The 18,992-nt window shown below is 41.2% G+C and overlaps 1 protein-coding gene across 1 annotated transcript in view; it reads right to left on the bottom strand.

Moving 5' to 3' along the window:
• The window catches only part of ST7 (suppression of tumorigenicity 7), a 136,643-nt gene that overhangs the window by 111,983 nt on the left and 5,668 nt on the right, over positions 1–18,992 (bottom strand). The gene's annotated exons all lie outside the window — the stretch shown is intronic.

Here is an 18,992-nt window from a genome sequence, read left to right as displayed (position 1 = left end):
CTATTCTTCTTATGTGTGATAGTGACTGTTATTTTACTTTCTATGTATTTTTCAAGTCATTTTTCTCAGCATTTATATGAGTACAAGACTTCACAGACACTCTTGGTTTTTTTTTCAGTCTGGGACCACTCTCTGTCTTCTCACAATCTTTACAGCAGGAAAGCTGTAATCTGCACAGAGAGGAAAGCATAAATTACACTCTGACAGGTTTATAAGACTAATTCTAATAAATATCTCTCAGTAGCCTCCTATTCACTGTCTCCCTAGAAGAGCAAGGAGGGATTTTTCTGCTGGCAGCATTTTCAGCTGCATCAACATATTTCATGGAAGTGCATGAACTTTAGCAACACTTTGCCAAGGAAGCCCAGACAGGCTTGCAAACCAGGAGGCATGAGGAGGACCCCTCAGAGCCCCTGGCAGGGCATTAGCCTGGGCTAAGACAGACCAGAGACTGGACCCTATTTCAGGACCAGATGCATTCAATCTACCTTTTTTTAGCACTAATCACTGCAGATCAGCCTTTGATCAAGGCTTCTTCCCCTATAAGACACTGCTCTGGCCAATTCAGCTGACCAGGAGCCCGGCAAGGCAGATATCATGCATGTGAAGCAGGTGTCCACATCCCAGGATGCAGTCACCAGCACTGGCAAACCAGCTGAGCCTAACTCACTTCCCAAAGGCACCTGGTGTTTTCTTGCATTGTTTCATGGTGTTTTGTGTGGGTACTCAGAAAATCCAAAGCACCACTTGAAGATCTTTTCATTTCATCAGGACCTTTAGACATATATTTGTTTCGCTCTACCTACTGCCACTAGATTTTTTTTGGGAAAAAAAAGGCATTGCAGAAAGAAATTACAGCCTGGAAAGAAGCAGTATCCAATGGTATCAAAACCAGCTATGCCCATGTGCTCTGCATGGAGTACACACATTTTTCTTTCAGTTACCCTTTCATGATTGTTAATTTCCCCACTATGACTGTTTCAAAAAACATTTCATGTCTTACCTGCATGTATTTATTTGGGTATTACTTCAGCTGTGTCATTGAAATGCTTAGAAACCCAAGCACATTTTTCAAATGTTGTTAAGGAACTTTATTTAAGTACCACTGGCTTTTCTTTAAAGCCACATCACTTCTGAAAATAGGATTTTGATGCAGGACGATACAGAAGGAAACCGAGAACATCTTCATTTTGGAGATATTAAACAGTCCAACACTGACCCATGTGCACATCGTTTGTTAGCAAAGCCTTTTATTGCTGGTATACAAGAGAAGGCTGCGGAGAACAGAGAGGTCTTGTGCTCATGCCTGTTTAAATCACACAAACCATGAAAGGCTGGGATTAAAACCAGAGGCTGAAGGATGATGTCCAAAGGCTAGAAGCTTTAAGTACTAAACCATCTCCTGCAACACTCACAAGAGTTTCTTCCCATGTTTCATTTGACATGGAACACACCAAATTATGGCCTTGTGCCCTTAGACGAACTCAATTCTTTGTATCAAAACCTGATTACACAAAATAAATAAGACTCAAATGAGCAACATCAAAAAAAAAACAAACACTGCATGAAAATGAGAATTGATCTGGGGGTGGAGTTCTTGCCACTCCATCTGTTAACTCTCCTTTTCTGGTTATAATGAGAATTGCATCGACTTTCAGAAATACTGAAAAAGCCTTTTAAGCTTTTCCCTTATGCAAGATGTGCAGCTGGACTTCTTCGGTCTCCATGAAATGCCTGTATCCAGTAACTCTGCACTTTTCCTTTTCAGCACAATTACAAAGTATCTAACCCCCACCCCTGCTTTTTGTTGTGAAATTGGAACATGCCCAACATTTTTTCCTCAGTAGACAATTTATTTTTAAATCCACAGCTAAGAATGTAGTGTAATATATTTTAAAACAAATGTTCTTAGTCATCATTTCCATAATATTTCAACCCCTTCACAGGAAATATTATTCACAACACCAACAGAATAAAAACCAATGGGTTTCTATTAGCAAGTGTCCACAGGTCTTCATTTCAAATCTCAACAATATTAATAAACTGCTGCAACAAAAACTTAGATACTAAGACTGATTCTTTGCATTAGCACTAGTCATCAGCTGGAGATCTGTCTGGAAGGTACACCTTATTTCAGTATGACATAGCTGATCAACTACTGAAATGAATGTTTAAATTATGTTGTCCATGTTAGGAGCATGGCAGACCTAAGTTGTCAAATAAGTAAAGTTTAATATTTATTAGGTGGTATTATAGGTCAAAAACTAAATTGTCTTCCTGAAACAAATTCTCATTCATGGCAACTGGCCTGTTATTGTAAAGAAGGTTTTTTTATCTCAGATAAGTGATAAGGTCTCCTATACCATCATTTCCTGTTCTTAAAAGCACATCAAACATGCACAGAAAATGAGGTTAAATGACTGGTGCTTCCACCAAACTAGTTTGTTCTCCTTCTTTTTCCACATAGCACTGATAAATAAAGATATATTTTGTGTCAGTGGGAAGGGAGAATATATGTCAGCTCTGTAGTGTCAGGTTCAAAGTATAAGTGCAAATTAAGATTTAATAAATGCCAAGTCCACGGGCCTAGACCAAGAATCTGGGCAGGCAATTTCAGTCATCAACAGGAAATATTCCTTGGTTCCCTGACTATTGCATTACAATTTGGTACAAAAGTGCTCCTGCTATATAATATAAAAGCAGATTAAAGTCTTCATTGCACTTAGGGATTTTGTAGAAAATGAGATACTGTATTGACTAAATGTATCTTAGCGTGCACAGCTGGGGAAAAAAGAAGTTGCAAATTACTACAAATAAAATTTCATTTAATTGCTACACTTCTTTCCTTTAGTTGAATTATTACTTTGACTTTGCTTACTGTCATGACTTTTTATTTTTAGGTTCTTTCTACTAAACCAAGTAGGAACAGGCTGTATGTGAAATGTTGCTATTTCTCCTACAAAATTATTCCAAAATACACACAACTTAGCAGAAACCAAGAATTCATGACCAAAAAGGAACACATATTTTTAATTCATGTTGACATCACTGTGAGCAGGTCAGACCATTCAGACAAAAATGTAACAAGATAATGCCATATGGAATTTAAAAACTAAGTGGGAGTCAAAACATAAAATGGTCTGACCTCTATTAAGCATTTTCTCTTAACTCCATTAAGAGGTTAAAGGCAGTTATAAGCACACTGTTTTCTAAAATTTCCTTAACAGAGGCAACATGTACAGAATCATGGGGCATGTCTACATCATGGCTTAGAAATTGTATTCTCCAACTAAGTAATCCAGCTAAAACCAAATTGCCTATCACTCCCCACACCTTCAATCAGAAGAACTAAAGGCAAAGATCATGGTTTGAGATTAAAAAAAAAAATTACTGGAAACAGGAATGAGAATAAACAACAGAAACAGCAGCAATATTAGTAACAAAAGGTACGAGAATAAGAAACAACTTACACCTCCTTTTCCGGACAGAAAGTAACCCCTTCTCTCCTAAAGAGAAACAGAGTCCCTTTCTCCTGCCCCTGGCAGTCTCATGAGATGGTGCTGAATAACATTTGGGCCTGGCCAATCCCAACTACTGCAAAAAATTAATCCTGCTCCTGGCCAGAACCAGGACAGTCTGATGTTCAAAAGCTACAGCTTTTGTTGTCCTGCTAACACTGCAGTTTGCTGAGTGGAAAGAAAAGGATTAGAAATCACAGCATTTGTGACAGTATTTGCAACAAAGAGGATCCAAGCCTTATGGTAGACCTTACACATCCACAGACCACAGCCTTTTTGAGTACCTGCTGAGAGAAGGACATTCATCTCCATGGCCACAGAGCTCTCAAGGACACCTACATTCCATGGCAGTCTTAAATAGACATTAGGTAAGAAAAACAAATCTACTTCCACAGTTACTTTTTCAATTAGATTAATTCAGAAAACCTATTTGTAATCACTGATGAACAAGCTCTCATATTCCTGTCAGAGTCCAGTGGTTTCAGACCCAGAGCTAAAAACCGAGTTTCCTGCAGCCCTGTGTATTTAAGGCAGATGTCTCCCAGAGAAGGAGTATGGATGTGCCACTGACCAACTTGTACTGACATGGAGCAATCTATCCAAGGGAACTGGCTAAGCAGAACATATCTAGTCACAAATGCCTTACCTTGAAAAACAACATAAATCCAACACACCCTACAAGCTGGACCTCATCCCATCCCAGAGCCTTGAGTTTACCCAAAACGCCAAATCTCAGCAGTCCTCTTGCCTCTTGTAATTTTTGTCTGTTTGGATGAAAGATCTAATCTGTATAAGGTCTCCTATTTCTCTTACTGTTCATACAGTTCATAGAGCAGAAATCCAACTTGGCTCATAAGCATGGCTGGTTTCCACCTAACTGACAAGGACACGTTCTAAAGTCATTGGTCTCCCTGGCAGAAAACAACTGCTGGCTTGTTGTGCCAGAAAATCTCTGGCCCTGGATGCCCACGAAGTACCACATAAGTGATCAGACAGAAATGGTGTGAATCAGAACACCAGTTAAAACTAGCAGTAGTTTTCATACAGCAGATGGAGTTCACAACTTCATAGGGGGAAGTATCACACGTGGTTACATACACCTAAAAGCTCCTGCGATCCTCACTTATCTGCAAAGAACAAATAAGTTACAGTGATTCCTTAGGTTTCTGCTTGTATTTAATGCTGAAGATTTAAAACTTTAAGATCAAGCACAGAAAGAAGAAAGAAGATAAATACCTTGTAAAAACCTCTTAACCTAGAATAAAGCCCTATGTACTAATTTCAGATAGAGAAGCAGGATTTTTCAAACACACCTACTGTTTGAAATCTCTTCCAAAATTACAAACTCTTCTGAGTCCATAGAAGAAGTAGCAAGTATTGCGTATTTATTTTATAGCTTGAGAGAAAATGAGTAATGGAAAAATTCATCAAGTGTCTACATCATACAAATTAGTCAAACCACAACACACAGTTAACATATTGTTATGGGTGAAACATTCCTGTGTATGACTTTACAACATTAAACTTTAAATATCCACAATTATTCAGATAATAAAGTGTAAAACACTTTGGTACCTTGTTTGTGAAGATTTTTCAAGGAGTCCACCACCTTGCTATCGGCAGGGACCCCTTTCCACTAAATCATGTGGCTCAAAAGCCCATCCAACATGGCCTAGAACACTTACAGGGATGGGGAATCCACACCTCCTACAGGCAGCCTTGTTCCAGTACCTCCCACACTCACAGCAAAAATGTCACCCTTATATTCAATCTAAACTTACCATCTTTCAAGTTAAAACCACTGCCCCTTCTCCTGTCACTACAGGCCCTGGTTAAAAGTCTGTCACCATTTTTCTTATAGGACCCCTTCAGGAGGTCCCCCTGGAGACTTCCCCAAGTTAAACAACCTCAGCCTTTTCAGCCCTTCCTCACAGGACAGGTGTTCTGGCCCCAGAATGAGACATCAGAAGTGACACCCAAATCCATCATGTTTATTGGTCAGACACTGGAAGGAGTTTCATTTCCATCTCGTGGATGTTAAAACTCACATAACATGCACACAATGACAGATGACACATGGTACACAGAGGAAAGAAACCAGGCTCTTGGAAGGCAAAGATACACCCCAGAACACCAAACCACTGCTTTGCTCCTGTTCAGCTACATCACTAACTTCAGCTCAATGACCTTCCAGTGTGCCACATGCTATCTCCTAATTTCAAAAATCTTGACAAAACTACTTGAAAAGAAGCAAGATTCTGAAGCCATTTAAGTAATCTGTACAGGTAGCTGAGTCCATGGAAGTAAATACATTCTGACAGATACAAAAGCAACGACCAAATTTAGTTTTTTTCCTGGAAATCTTTCCTTCTTAGTTCAAATAACCACCTAGCTACTCATCAAACTCTGCTGCCTTTGTCTAGGAGTTTGAGCAAGGAAGACATTGTATTCCTCAGATTTTGCTTTCAATGACTTGAAATAATAGAGTCATAGAACATCTTCGGTTTCCCAAGGATCATCGAAGTCCAGTTCCTGAGCTCCTCAAACTGTCTTTGCAATAGCCCATGGTTATCCTCAGGTGTCTGCCAGCTTGGCCTTGGTCTCCCAGTGAAAGAGATGTTGGGTTACCTCTTTTGCCTGTCCCAGAGGAAACCAATACCTACTCATATCCACCTTTTACTGCTACCCAGATTGCCAAACGAGCTTCAGACAGCAGGGCTTGACACCTTCCACTACCTTCAGACCTCCAAGAGAACCTAGAAAGCATGACAAACTAAATCTGACAGGATTTTTAGTATATAATGTTTTACATTAGCCAGAGGAGCTATAGAATTAAAGCTTCTGGTCAGTCAATGCCCTTCTGTTTCCATTTACGGTTAAGAATGCAAAAACTTGATGGTAATTTCTTTCCCAAACTCTTCTCAGCCTGTTCCAATTTTGGGACATAATTCAGTCTAGTCAAAAATATTTTAAACAATGTGGTTTATTTATAATCGGAAAAGGCATCTTAAGTAATCATCAAAATTACCAGAAGTTACTAAATTTAAAACACAACGACTGCATTTTCTTCTCTCCCCATACAGAGCAACAGACTGAGCACAAAATCTAAGCACTGCTGTACACAGCTAAGCAGAATTCTCTCCCTCCATGAACAGCTGCAGACAGAGTCAGAAAAATAAACCCTTTTAGATTTGCTAACCAACCAAAAAGTGGTATTAGGAATGGCAAGGAATATGAAATAAGTAATTTATTTTATGTATCGTAGTTTACTCACACCTTATGAGTACTATCACCTATCCAAAACCATGACAGTGGAGGGAGGTGTAGGAAGGAGATGTTAATACAAAATATAAGATTAAAAAAAAAATCAGTATTGCTTATGTCACATAAGAATTAAAAGAGAAAGGATACTGCAAGTGTCTGTAAAATAAAGCAGCAGAATTGCAAAAAGGCAGACATTCAATAAGAGAATTGTACAAGACAGGAATTCACTAAACACATAATTTACTTGCAGCAGTCAGTATGGTAAGATGCTGCTGAAGACAAGAACTATGAAAATTCAAAACTGGAATTATATTAAGACTATCTGTAAGTGTGTAAAAAAGCAAGTCAAGTAGCAAACTCACATGAGAAAGTAAACTAGAAATGAAGGAGGGGCAGATCACAACTGTCACCTGCTCAGTGAAAGTTATTTTCCACTGTTTGCTGAATCTGCATCTGGTATTACCTATTCTCAAGAAAAAAAATGCACAACCCCCATAAAAAACAGAAATCTGTCCTCATCTCCCCTAAAGCAACACCAGAAATGCTGAGTGACTTCACCACAGAGGTTTCTGTGTTCTGTGTAGTTTCTGGAGCACAGCTTGGTTGCACATACAAAACTCTCTACATTGCTCAGAAATATCAAGAACACATAAAAACCCTTGGTTTACAGGGTGCTGGTGTGACCCTGGCTGGATGCCAGGCCCCCATCAAAGCTGCTGTATCACTCCCCTCCACAGGACAGGAAAATAAAACAAAGGGTTCATGAGTCATGGACCGGGAGAGATCACTCACCAAATACCATCACAGACAAAAAAGACTCAACTTGGGGGTATTAATGGAATTTATTACTACCAAAATCAGAGTAGGATACTAAGAAGTAAAATAAACCTTTAAAACATCTTCCCCCCACCCCTCACTCCTTCCCGGCTCTACATCCTCCCCAGAGTGGCACAAGCAGACAGGGAATGGGAGTTATGGTCAGTTCATCACCTGTTGTTTCTGCCACCATCCAGGGAGAGGAGTCCTGCCCCTGCTCCAGTGTGGGGGTCCTCCCAAGGGCAGCAGCCCTCCCCAGACTGCTCCACTGTGGTTCACTCTTCCGCAGGGTGCGATCCTTCAGGCACAGCCTGCTCCAGTGTGGGTCCCCCACAACATCACAAGCCCTGTCAGGACACATGCTGCAGTGTGGGTTCGTCCCTCCATGGGTCTGCAGGTCCCTGCCAGGAGCCTGGTCCAGCAGATTTCCCACAGGTTCACAGCCTCCTCTCAGTGTGGGTTTCCTCCATGGGCTGCAGGTGGATCTTAGTATCTCCAAGTAGATCTCCAAGGGCTGCAGGGGCACAGCTGCTTCACCGTGGCCTGCACCATGGTCTGCAGAGAAATCTCAGCTCCAGCACCTGGGGCAGCTCCTCCTCCTCCTTCTGCACTGACCTTGGTGTCTGCAGAGTTGTTCTTCATATTCTCACCCCTCTGCTCTCTGGCCACAATTACTTCTGTGCAGTAACCTTTTTTTCTCTTCTTAAATCTGTTACCACAGAAGTGTTACCTCCATTTCTGACTGTCTTGGCCTTGGCCAGTGGTGGGTCCACCCTAGAGTTGCCAGGCATTGGCTGCCAGACATATGGGAATGTTCTGGGAGCTTCTCAAAGAAGCCATCCCTGTAACCCTCTGGCTACCAAAACCTGGCTGTGCAAACCTAATACATACAGAGAAATACTTGAGAAATTCACCAATAAATTAGCCATTTGCCTTTTCCTTTCATAAGAAGAATTATTTTTAATTTAAAAAATACACAGTAAGCCCCACTGGTATTTCACATTCACTTACTTGTTCTCAGCTGCAGTTGTTACAATAAAATTGGGCAAATATAGCTATTAAAAGCATTTCCACAGCAAACTACTTCACATTCAAACTCCTTTTAATTCTTCTGACTTAGCCATTGTTGTTCAGCATTAGAAGATGTAGTAAGCTAAGGAAGGGCCAAGGGCTCATCTACCAAAGCAGCAATTCTTGAGAAGTCACTGCACTCCTAAATATTTATACCATGTTAAGTGCAAGAGAGGAGACAAGACTTGAAAAGAGACATAGGAGATGACTTGCCAGAGCAGAACACCTATGCCCATGCCCTTGAAATTCAATGCAAGTTGCTGGTAATCATACCAGCAACCAAATTTGTTTTCTTCTATTTTGTCTTTCAAATCTCTCTAAAGTTAGGGTGCTGCCTTGAAAGACACCAGAAAATATTTTGTTCCATTTATGAGTATCTGCCATAAAAGCACATCATATGTGAGACTACTCTCACTAGAACACTTTACAGAGAAATATTTTAAGTACTTCAATTGCTTGTACCTAGTATGCCTCATTAGAAGTCTCTTTACCTTGTAGTTCATTTACAACAAGCCACACACACAAAAAATCAATCCAGTAACTGCAGAACAGGTGGAGAGCTGGCATTACAAACCCTTGAGACCCATTCAGTCCTTGGCAACCTACTCTAAACCTACCTGCAATGCTGCTTCTCATCCTTTATCACTTATAATTTATCTTTGGTCTGTCTGGATGGCAACATAAAGGTAGGAGCTAGTATTCAACACACAGCCATGCAAAGACCAGGCACTTAAGCACCAACCTAGCTGAAACTTCCCAAATAAGCTCATGGACAAAATCCCAATGAAGGAGACATGCTATTCCAGAGGCTCCTGATGTTGAAGAGTCTGTTTGAACTGTCTGATCAGCTTCAAACACCTAAATTTTTTAATAATGATGTTGCATACACACAAAATATCAATGGCACTCCAGAGAAAGAATATAAAGCAGCTCGAGAATAAACTGAATGAGCAGAACTAGAACTTGATTGATTTGATTTATAAAAGAACAACCTGATACACAATGTTTTTTCAGCAAGGCAGACATAGGCATAAAAGGAAGGCAGTGACTTCTTTCCAGAAAAATCAATGATGAAAGACACCAAATGCTAAAATAAGCAATATGCATATTCTTTTTATAAGACTTATATTGAAACAAAAGGGATATTTTAAAAAACTTTCATCAGTGTCCATGGTTACAGTCTCCTGAATAGATCAGCTGTACTGGGGGGCAAGGATACACAAAAAACAATGCTCACCTTTAATTTGTTTCTACATATACAAAACCCACCACAAAGCCATGTCTGCATGTATGCACAAATGCTCGGACAGATTAGACATGAGATCTATCTAATAACAGCTGAGGAGGAGACAAAACTTCAGGAAATAAAGATAATTTTGCTGTTTGTACAGAATAAGTCAGCCAGAGTCAGACACACGTTACACCACAACAATTAGCACAAATTTTCCAGAGCGCTAGAAACTGTTTTATGTCTGTAAAAACACTGTGGCCTGAACAGTTGAGGCAGTGGGTGGAATAAAGGCAGGCAGGCTGCATTAGTCACCTCCTCAGCACGTCCACGTAAACTGCCCTCAGTGTCCTAAAGCCTGCAGTCTGCAGGAGCACGGGCACGTAAATGCAGCACCTAGCGCCACAACTGGCTTTAACTTGCTGTTTAACCTATTTTGTGGTAGTCACTTCAGGAAAACAAATATGAGACACCTTCAGTCAACAACTAGTCCAGCATTTTCCATTTTTTGTCCTACTTAAAATAATCCGACTTCATGACAGTCATCATAGTTCTTTCAGCTTTCTGCAGACTGAGATTTACAGGTCATGAACCTCATCTTTCACCTGACCTTCTAAAAGCCATCTACAGGACCCCCTCCCAAGCAGACTTCTGAAGCTCAAGGGTGGGACTTCGCTTTACAAACAGATGAGTTGTAGGATGGCCCTACCACTTTATTTCTGTATTTCATGTGACTGTGCCCAAGGCAGTACCTCCCCCTCCGCGGGTAACAGCTCAGGGAGGGGCAGTTCAGGGTGCCCGCCGGCGGATGGAGGGGCTCCCCACACGCCTTTAACGCACGGGGCTGTGTCCGCGGCTGCATGTGCCTGCTCGTGGTGACCTTCGCCAGGTCTGTGAGCCGCAGGCACAGCCAGCTTTGTGTCAGACCGCCCTGCCCCAGGCCCAGCCGCCGCTCCCTGCCGCGGCGTGAGGCCGTGCCGTTCGAAGGATGATGCCCTCTAGTGCGAGAAGGAACAGGGCCTTTTCCACTTGTGCCGCGTTCGTGAGCGCCAAACGCAAAATCTACTTGCGGCAGCTGAGGCAAGACACGGTGAAGGGCTGGCTCAAGCACTAAGGAAAGGACTGGAAGGCAAACACCAAAGACAAAGAGGAAAAAAATTGTACAAACCAACAGCACAGAGCAAAAATCTGATCTCACTGTTCCCAGCTGAACAGCAACCGCTAGGAAATGGACGTGACTCAAATGTCACTGCACTGGCTTCTAGTTAGTTTCTGCATGATAAACATCTTGCGTATCAAAACTACAATTTCAAATTCAATAATTCCTTTCGACTAAATTTAAAACTGCAATATGCCAAACAGTAGGGTTAATTGTGTCTGGAAGTAAATATGCCATTTATTTTGTTGGCTATAAATTAAGAACAGTACTCAAACCTCAGACATTTCCCCTCTACTGCCAGGCAGTGCTGGTGATCATCAGACCAGAGGGACCTGTATTTTAAGAACAACACTGAGGACCCGAGTCAGCCAAGGCTGTTCTTGCTGAACTGCAGCATTCACAGAAAGCAAACACCATAACCGGATTTGTTTGAACTGGCGCATATTTTAGGTTTATTATTATTTTACAGTATTCTCACATCTCTCATTAATACTAACTTTTATTCCAAACTGACAGCATAACTTCCTGCAGAGGCGACTGCTGTGATGTGCAGAATTACACTAGCACATGAGTAAAAGAATACTGCGCTACAACAGATGCACCTAATGCACTGAAGATCAGATATTAAATGTTTTTCTTTCAGTTAGCAAAGCATTGTTGGGTTTATTACTAAGCTTAGTATAAAGAGTACATGAATAAGTACATGTTAATAAGTAAACTAATGGCTGACTAAAGCATAGGTAATTAAATATCCCAGGTGCTTCTGAAAACACTGCCTTGCAGATATAACTCCAGTCTATGAGTTTAAAATACATATCTCAAACAAACTAATCTTGCAAACTGGAACAGAAAAGAAACTTTTAATGAGAATTTATCTTCACCTTACAGACCAAAGACAGATAAAACCTGCCTTCTGTATAGAAATAAAAACATCCTGAGAACTGTAGAGCCCACACTGAACCAGACACATCCCCAGCTACTGCATCAATGCCATGGGGTTTTGATGCTTACACAAGGAGAGAGTTTCTGAGGGACTAAGCCCAGAAGCCCACGGCCCTAGCCTGCAGTGCAAGGCTTTGCAAGGAAAATATGGGCCACTGTGGGTACCACCAAGCTCCCTCACTTCTAAAACAAAGGCATTTGTGAGAAAAGGCTTTATAAAATTTCATCATTCCCAGCATCCTTTTCCCTTAAATGCTTCTCTGTCACATTAGATTAGAAAAGGAAAACAAACACGAAGGCAAACAAGAGAGATTTTGGTTGGCAGGCTTCTCGTTATTCATTCACTGATTATTATTGATTTTTGTGCCCGTGCAGAAGGATCACGTGAGCACTGCAAAGAGGATGATGGTAACGTACAGAGGGCTGTGTATACCAGGGAGCTCAGGGCCAGAGCAGCTGTCTGGGTTCTCTGTGACTGGTTTTTGGATTGTTGGTTGTTTATTTTAGACTAAGAAAGTCTCCAGTGTTCAGCCTGGACTAAACCACAAACTCCAGCTCTAGGGGTCCACTGCCAAGATGCAAAGGGGTCCTGACCCAGAGTGGAAGAGCTGAGATCTTGGGTGATCCCCAGGGTGGGAGCTGCCCTCCCAGTGAACCAAGCCAGGTCAGCATTCCCAGCCCCAGAGCCCCCTCACAATAACTGAGGGCAGCTGCTCTCACTCACACCAGCAGACATCAAGGGCAGCACCCAGAGCCACACACTGCTGCCATCAGGCAACAGGACCTCACTGCACCTAGGGAAGAACAGATTTGTAAGGAAGATATTGTAGGATATTTATTTCAAGCCTGTATCACTAGCTCACCTAAGGAAAATAGCAAACAATGCCAATGAGTCCTGCTCATCACTGCTGACTCTGCACCCCAAATGATAAAGGTGTAGCCTCAAACACAAGGGGGACAGCACTGTATTTTTTTACATATACATTACTAACATAAACATAATAGATAATGTAATATATATCAATATATTTTGTATATATCATAGAACATATTTTATCTATTACTGTATATATTGCTCAGAAACAAAAATAAAAACAAACACCCAATAACAGTATTGTTGCATAATCAGTCATTACCAGTTTGAATGTGGCCTAAAGAAAAATTGGGATTTTTAGACCTACCTGACTTACAGAAGAGTAGAATAGTACTTGAAGCACCCAAAGATTTCAGTGAGTGATTTATTAATTATTGAGTTTGGCTTATGTCGTGCAAAATTCGTCACACTGTCAGAAAGCCTATGATACCTTGTAAAACTGAAAAATTATATTACAACTTCACGAGTTATAAAAATGTGTGGCAAGAGAGCTGATTAAAAAGTTTTAAACATAACAGCAGCTAAGAAACTTTGCAGATTAGGTTTAGACAGGTCACCTTCTTTTCATGCTAAATGCCTTTATTTAACCTGCACTGTCATCAGTTCTCAGGGTCTTGATACCTGTCATGTTTCAAATCCAGGAAGGCAGAAAATGTGCAAAGTCATTTCAGATTGCTGGGAGGGGTATGAGAGTCATTCATGCTCTATAACCTCTTCTATCTAATGTAAAAAAAACTCTCAGGGCAACTTATAATTTCCTTAACTCAGCAGGAGCTTTACCAATTGCTTCAAGGAGACCAGAATTGCAACACAGACTTTCTCAAAACAATAATGGAAAGTTAATTTCAATTTCTACCTCATGATACCAGTCTATCAGCTAAGGCCTTCAAATAAAGAATATCAACCCTGTACAAGTAACACCTGCAAGACCTGGGACACTGAAAGATTTCCTTCTGCTTTGGTGAGGACAAAATACAGAGAAATAAAACTATATCTGAAAAAGTCAGACTAAGTAATAACTTAAGATCTGTATAAAAACAGTTATCACAAACCAAATCCAACAAACCAAGACTATTTCAAGAAAATAAGTAAGAACACAGCAAGGTTAAAAGAGGATATAGTAGTTTCCAAAGTGAATACTTACTACATTTTTGAATGAGAACAAAACAGATGAATTTGGGGAAAAAATAATTGAAGGGCAAGAAAAGAGACACTGTGACAGGAGAAAGTGAGATATAATTCAAAGGACTTAACATGTTCAAGACATGGTTGAGTGTAAGATTAAGAGAATGTACAGAAAGCAACTTGCTGAAGGAAATTACATTTGTAAAAGCAAGCCCCATATTGAGACTGTTTTACTAAACTGTTAAAATTCCCCAAATTATGCCAGAGTACTTCATATTTCTGTTTTTAAAATGCAGACCCAAGCTACTGAGAATTTTTAGGATAACAACAAATTAAGCAATTGAGGTACACAAAAAAATAGGATGAAACACAGAATAAATAAATCATGCCAGACCGATCAGATGTGCCTCTTTACTGAAAATATTCAGTTCTCTTACTAAGAAAAATGTGTAGCTCTAAACTGGATTTCAGTCAAGTACTGACAGTAATGTAGAAAGTTAGTTAAAACAGGAGATGGAGAAACCTGCAGCCAGTCTGGATGGTGTGGAGAGCACATGGAGCTGCCAGCTGAGCCTTACAGAGTATTTTCATTACCAAAACCAGGAGGTGCAGAAGGCACCTGGCATGAGCTGACAGGACGTCATATCAAAGTTAATGGGGCAAAAGGCAAGGCACCAGCAAGGAAAACTATTTTCACTGGAAGGTGAGAAGGATTAATTACACTATATAAGGCAGTTAGTGAAGCCTTACCTTGGCATATGATGGAGACTGTACAAAGCCAGTTACGAAATGGCCAGAAAACTAAAAGAATAAGGTACTACCAGCAGAATCAAAGACATCCAGCAGTTTTAGGAGAACAAATGAGGACAACCCAACTGACTGTATCTTATACGGGATGGACAGGCAGGAAAAGCCCCAAATGAGTACCCTGGGAACCAGTCTTCAGAGTACTGCTGCTGCTTCTGCAGGTGAAGGAGAGAGCTGTCACGAGCACAAACACGTGCAAGCCAGCCACAAATACATCTAAGTCAAGAGTGACAGCAAAGCTTCTATCGATGAGAATTATCAAGTTCTGGAAAAAAGTCTTTCAGTGCAGTAGTTTATGGGAAGATAATATAAAATATGACTGAGCGTTGGAGTCAGGACCCAGAGAGGCCTCTCCAGTGGCACAGAGCACAGCCCCTACATACTCTTCACAGGAGAGTATCAGGGGTGGAAACTCCACCTTCTGCAGAGCTGCTAACAAAACACTTTCAGCCATAACCCAGGCCAAACCCTCCTGGCCAGGTCTGAGGAAATCCTGCAGCTCGGACACCTGAGGAAACCCTGGAGCAAATCAGAGCTCCTTGGGACTTGGGTTCCCCACAAGACTATGTGGCTTTTGGGGTGACTGCTAGCACAGCTGTCATCAGCACTTTTAAGCAGTAAACTCTTGACAAGAATTTCTGGGAATATGTAGAACAATATTAACTGCTAAAGCAATTCTCTTGTGCTTGAACCAATCCTTTGTCCTGTGACCCAATGAGCAGGACAGTCAGACACAGGGACCAGAAGGCACTTTTATAACAGCACAGCACAATACAGGAGTCTACTCTCAGCAGGCAGATAAATCCATCAAGTCAAGTACTACGGAGAAGACACTTCTGATCTGTAAGATCAGTAATTGTTTATCAGTGCAGCCCTGCACAGGACCTCCTCAGGTCCTTCCCTTCCCAGGGAGGGCTCATCAGCTCAGCTGCAGCATCCTGCTGCTGCACAAAGTTGGCTTCTGCTCAAGAAGTATCTTGAGCCTCACCCCGGGACTCGGTGTCCCCTTGTCCCCTACGCAGGGTGCGGAAGGCCAGCTGCAAGCCTTCTCTGATTTAACCTTCTCTCTGAAAACTGAGGAAATGACTAGCCCGGGACTCTAAGCCGAGATTTGTGTAAAACATACCAGATGGGTACACTGCTATCAAGTTAACTTCAGTATTAAAAATAGCAGAAGAAATTTCACAATGAAGATTAAGTGCATTCGCGGATCACATAACCTTGCTTCAGACCAAGCCACGCCGTAAACAATTTTCAGCCCTCAGCATAAACATAGAGGACATGTCATGAAAACATTTAGTTATGTGAAGTTCAGCATCTATGACACTCTCAGGTTACAGGCATATTTTCTTGAGAAATAAATGGCCACCTTACAAAATAAGATGACGATGATAACAACATTTCTTGTGCTTTAAATATGATCTCTGAGTGTCTTGCCACTGCACACAAAACCCTGCATTTCAACCTAACATTCCTGACATTTTAATAAGCCAAGTTTATTTGTAGAAAGTGAGCTGGAAATTAGTTCTCATGGTGGCAGTTGGCACATTACACAGAACAGGAATCTTAAAGAAGACTGCATTTCATTTTTGCCCTATAGCTTTCATCCTTCTAATTGGTATATTTAAGTGCATTTAATCGCTTAAGCAATGAGTCTACCACAGTGACAAATCTCCAATTTAGACTCCACAATAATAAATCTTTGTCTTCTCTCAGCAGCTGGTAAAGTTTGATTTGGACTTTGAATTTAGACCCTTTCCCTCAGGCTTAACAGTTACAACTTGTTTGTTCTGTCTGCTGAAAGCATGACATTAACTCTTGTCTTTAAATACATCATTGCTGCTTAAGCTTAGTGTTCTTGGTGTTAAAACTGGTTGCCCTTCTGCAGTGCCCAACTAAGACACACACAGAACAATTCCAATTAGCCTGTGCTGGGATTTCACAAAGCAACTTTAACTCATTAGTATTTACACAGCATCACTGGTCCACATGACACTTCACAGACATGAGGACAAGCTGGAGTTTATAACACAATCTTCCAATAGATGCCTTCAGTGCCACAAAGAGCTAATTTAAAAACAGGTGGAAGGAGCCTTCAGCCACCCCCTTTAACAGCCAACAGAGGAGTAACATCCCACAAACATCTCACAGTCTCTCCACAGGACCAGGACAGGCCTGAATTCTATGACAGATGCCCTACGTACATTCCTGAAACAGCTCTGGTAAAAAAAAAAGCAAAACTTAGGTGTGATCATCAAACCACATGAGGAAAAACTACCTTTGGGCAGAAACAACCAGGGACTCTATCCCCCATATTGCTACAGACACTCTGCAGTACCTCAGCAAAAAACTTAGGCCCAAGTCTTTGAGAATTCATGCATATTAATTACCAGGGCAGTAAAGCCCTGGGCCTATGCTTGTGAAACAAACTAAACCACGGAAGGTTTGCAGCATCAAGGTCTCATTTCCCTTTGCCTTAGTTCTCCCTGTACCGTCCAGTAGAACTCTCAGTTGTAGTCAACATTTTGACATGTATCAGCAGGGTCTGATTTTCCTAAATATAAAATGCCTTCTTAAATGACTAATCTTGGATAAAAATGGTGAATCCTGACTTGTTGTGGCAGCCACACAAAAGACTTCATTAGCTTCTGACAGCAATGTTCATTCCTTCAATCCGGAAGAAACTGCTTTGGCTCTCCAACCTCAGTCACCACTGAAGTGGTTTTATTTGCTTTTCCACTTGCCTACAAGACAAATAACTCTCCCTTAAGCACAGAGCTTGCCAGCTGACTGAACAACACAAAGAAACCTTGGACTCAGCGGGGAATACTCTCTGGCATGGGCACAAAAGCCCTGGCACATCTGGGACCATCAGAGCCTCTGTGCACAACATACCTGCACACCATCAGCAAGTGCTTTTAGCTGAGTGTGGGGATTTTTAAACCTCAGCATGACAGTGTTTGAACTAGTCATCTCTCCTGTTTACTATGGGCCAGTAGATTTCACTCCCACTGAAGAGCCTGGCAATCCTCATTACGCTGAGGGTCTTAATACTGCAAGAGCCAAAGATGGAGAGGCATCCCTTGCCATATCAGCTGGGCCCAAAAACACATCTTCAAAAAATCTCATAAAAAACACTTCACATGCGCACTCCTCTGGGTTCAGTTTGCAGCCACCCCTTTTTTAAGATGTGTCTCCCCTATATTAAAGGCTACTTTAGTACATTCTACTTTCCTCCCACCACAGAGTTTACAGCATAAGCAACCACCTCTCTATTACAGTAAGGGCACTGCACACAGCATGTCTCACAGCCAGGCTGCTTCTTCAGACCACTGATGATTTGGGCCCCAATTCTGACAAGTTAACAGGAATTTTACCTCCAAATATTTAGGAAGCTCACTATATGTCTGTCAACTAGATTAAAGCTCTTACATCTCCTCAGCAATTGTCAAGTAGCTTCTCTGTGATTAGATAAACAGCTTGAGCTTCTTTAGCCTAACAGTGTGGTTTTGCTAGACTCTCCATAGCTCCTTTCAGAGAATCCCATTTTAAAACACAGGCAGGTCATTCCCTCCAAAATCCCTGTTTTATGAAACACTATCTTCCTAATTCCTGCCAGGTGCTGCTCTCAGGCAGGCATCATGACCTTCTATCTTTCATTTAATGTACAGCCTTTGCACAGATTTATGTATTTTCTCTCTCTTTTCAGTCCTTGAGGCACTGACTCCAGTTAGCACTCATTTTGTCTTTCACAAATGCAAATTTATGATCTGGATTTTTGCACTTGCTTTGCAAAATAACCACCAAAAATATCTATTTTAAATTCCTTCTTTAATTTAGAATGGTGGTATTTTCACAGACAATGACAGACAACTCACAGCCAGGTCAGACAGTTATGACCTGTGACCCCTGTGAATGATGTGGGACTTAAGCTCTTTTGGGCTAAATTTGTCCAGGCACTCAGTGACTCAGTGGATGCTTTGGGAAAATCCCAGTGCTCATATGCAGTTTTAGGAGCATTTTCACAGATTTTCATCAGCACACAGACAACATCAGACTTCAGTTAGAAGCTGGCAGTACAGCTCCATGGTTGCACATCAGTCAGTGTTACAGAAAGCTCACTCAAGATGTTATCAAAAATTATTTTGAATACTGAAATACTGACTGTAAATCTTCTACAGCTTTTGC

The sequence above is a fragment of the Haemorhous mexicanus genome, chromosome 5 (assembly GCF_027477595.1).
Source record: "Haemorhous mexicanus isolate bHaeMex1 chromosome 5, bHaeMex1.pri, whole genome shotgun sequence".
Lineage (NCBI taxonomy): Eukaryota > Metazoa > Chordata > Aves > Passeriformes > Fringillidae > Haemorhous > Haemorhous mexicanus.
Note: the sequence above shows the minus strand (reverse complement) of the source record. Positions and strands in the feature narration are given on the sequence as shown.